Raw genomic sequence first — 2,962 nt, forward strand, 5'->3', positions numbered from 1 at the left:
ATCATGGTCGAAAGGACCAAATGCAGCACTGAGATCGAGCAAAACAAGAATAGAGACAAGTCCCTTGTCTCAGGCTATTAGAATGTCAATTGTGACTTTAACCAGAGCTGTCTCTGTGCTATGATGTGTTCTAAAGCCAGACTGAAAATCTTCAAATAAATCATAGTTTTTTAAGTAATCATACAGCTGTTTTGCGACTGCTTTCTCAAGAATCTTTGAGAGGAACGGAAGATTAGAAATAGGTCTATAGTTGGCTAAAACCTCTGGATCGAGGTTGTGCTTTTTAAGAAGCGGTTTTATCACTGCTACTTTGAATGATTGTGGAACATAGCCTGATAATAAAGACATATTCATAATATTTAATAAAGAAGTGCTAATTAATGGAAAAACTTCTTTTAACAGCTTAGTTGGAATCGGGTCTAAGATACACGTTGATGGTTTAGAAGAGAGAATCATTGAATTTAATTGTTCAAGGTTTATGGCTGAAAAGCATTTTAGTTTACTATCTAGTGTAATATTAGAACTTACGTTTCCGGGAGCTGTTGATAATACTATACTGGTCAAAGGCAAGAGGTCATAAATTTTGTTTCTAAGAGTAACAATTTTATCGTTAAAAAAGCACATAAAATCATTACTACTGAGTGCTATTGGAATAGAAGGCTCAATCGCCTGGCTAGAGTGCTGAAAATAAATCTTGCATTATTCTTATTCTCATCTATTAATGAAGAGTAGTAGGCTGCTCTCGCTTTACGCAGTGCTTTCTTATATTCATTGAGAGTAATGCCAAAATTAAGTGTTAAGTTCACTCCAATAATTTGGCTACATTATCCTTAAATATAGCAAAGCAGAATCTTGTTAAAGTGAACCTCAGTCATCTTCTGTTTTTTGCAATCTGTCAAAACCTTGAAAGACCTCGAAATTATTTTCATTGGTTGAATCCAACTGTCTCTCCTTGCTTTGCTGTGAAAAGCCAAAATTGACATGTGCAAGGAATGTGGCATCACAGAAATGTCTTAAATGCCAACTGAATCAGTGGCAAATGCCAAAAAAGACTTAAAATCTCTTTTCCAAGAGTGACCTGGCCAAGTTAAACATGCCTTGTGCACAGACCTGGAAGAGGCAACAATAGAATGATAAGCATGTATGTTCACTAAGAAGTCCCGGTCCAACATATCCATTAAGTTGAACTCCTGTGCAGATAATAACAAAGAATATCCAACATGATGGTTAAAAGCATGTTGAGCCTCTTCAAGATGATCACAATGCACAAATTCCAAAGCATGAAAAAGTGGAAAACCAAACATCAAAAAGCAAATGACTTGCATCACTGAAGGTGAAGAGCTGGCTGTTGCTGAGAAAAACTCACAAGGCAGATGTTCAAGGTTGGCAGAAATACATGCTTTGCACTCCAGCCAGCCTTCAAGCAGCATCCAGACACATTTCTGATCAGGCTTGAAAACTGATCAACTGCACATGCAGATCCAGCTGGCAGATCTCACCATGAGTTTTTCTTTTCCCACTTGGTCTCCACCACTCATCAAGGAAGGGTATCCATGCTATCATTAAAGCAACAGTACAATTTATTAGGGGTAAGGTAAGGTAAAGTTTGAATAAATATTTTGTATTCAATTCAACAGGATATGTTGTCTTGTTTATGATATGCTACAAGGCACAAAGGGGATTGAAGAGAAGTTAATTTTCTGTTATATAATAATAACTTGTAATGATAATAAAGAAGCGAACATTTGGGATATCCCGATAACACTGGTTTGCATCGGGCTTAGCTGCTAAGCTAAATGTCATCTACAAATAGAATATCCCACAGCCCTTTGTGCTACAGTACCTACATGCTCTTTGTGACACCAAGCGTAATAGGAGCATATGGTTTTTACCTTCTCTTTATCAGTGAAAATTAACATGCAGATTGAAATGCTAAGGTTAAATTTAATATGAAGATTTAAAGAGCATTGCAATCATCTTATTTTGCCGAGGTTATCCGTCATGGTGGATTTAGAGTCATATTTGTCTTAAAGCTGCTGTGGATCAGGAAAGAGAATGAAGGTTAATTTTAACTCATGATCAAATCCAGCCAGAGGGATTTCAGTCTTGTAATTGTCACTAAAATTCAAAGTGATTGCATTAATTTATTTACAGATTTGTGGTGCAGGAGGATGCCTCCCTGTGCGAAACAAATTATTGAATCACTCGTGTAAATTGTAGGTTTAACAGGAACATGGGGATTTTAATGTCTTTTCTAAAAATGAATTTAGCACTTTTAAAAATTAACTTTCCCTGAGTAGTCAAATCAAATTAAATACTTTCAACTTTCTGTGACCTTTTTACCTGTGCTGGGCTATGGTGATCTGTTCTATATGAATGCACCTGCCCATTGCCTGAACAAGTTAGATGCCGCCTATCACAGCGCACTGAGATTTGTCACAAATTGTAAAGCACATACTCATCACTACCCTATATACCAAGGCAGGTTTGCCATCACTTACTGTACGGAGGCTCAGTCATTGGTACACGTTTATTTATAAAGCCATGTTGGGTAAACTCCCGTATTACATCTGTTCACTGATATCACAGAGAGTTGCAAGCAGCTATTGTCTGAGATCGCATGATGTAGTATTGTTGGATGTGCCAAGAGCAAGGACTGTCTTAAGTAAGACAGCTTCTATGTGCGCAGCTCCACTTGCTTGGAACAATCTTCAGCAAGAATTGAAACTGAGCATTCTCATTCCTCTGCATGTTTTTAAAGCTAGGCTAAATGAAATGCTCGTTTATGCTATGGGCACTTTTAAATGTCTATAACTATGTAAATGTATCCTGTAAATATAATGTCCTTTATTGTTTCATGTGGAACCTATTTGCTGCAGGTCTCCCTTGAAAAAGAGATCCATGATCTCAATTGGACCAATCTGGATAAATAAAGGTTTGAAATGAAAATATCATCGTGCCA

This window comes from Notothenia coriiceps, unplaced genomic scaffold (genome assembly GCF_000735185.1).
Source record: "Notothenia coriiceps isolate Sejong01 unplaced genomic scaffold, NC01 NC01_scaffold00005786, whole genome shotgun sequence".
Lineage (NCBI taxonomy): Eukaryota > Metazoa > Chordata > Actinopteri > Perciformes > Nototheniidae > Notothenia > Notothenia coriiceps.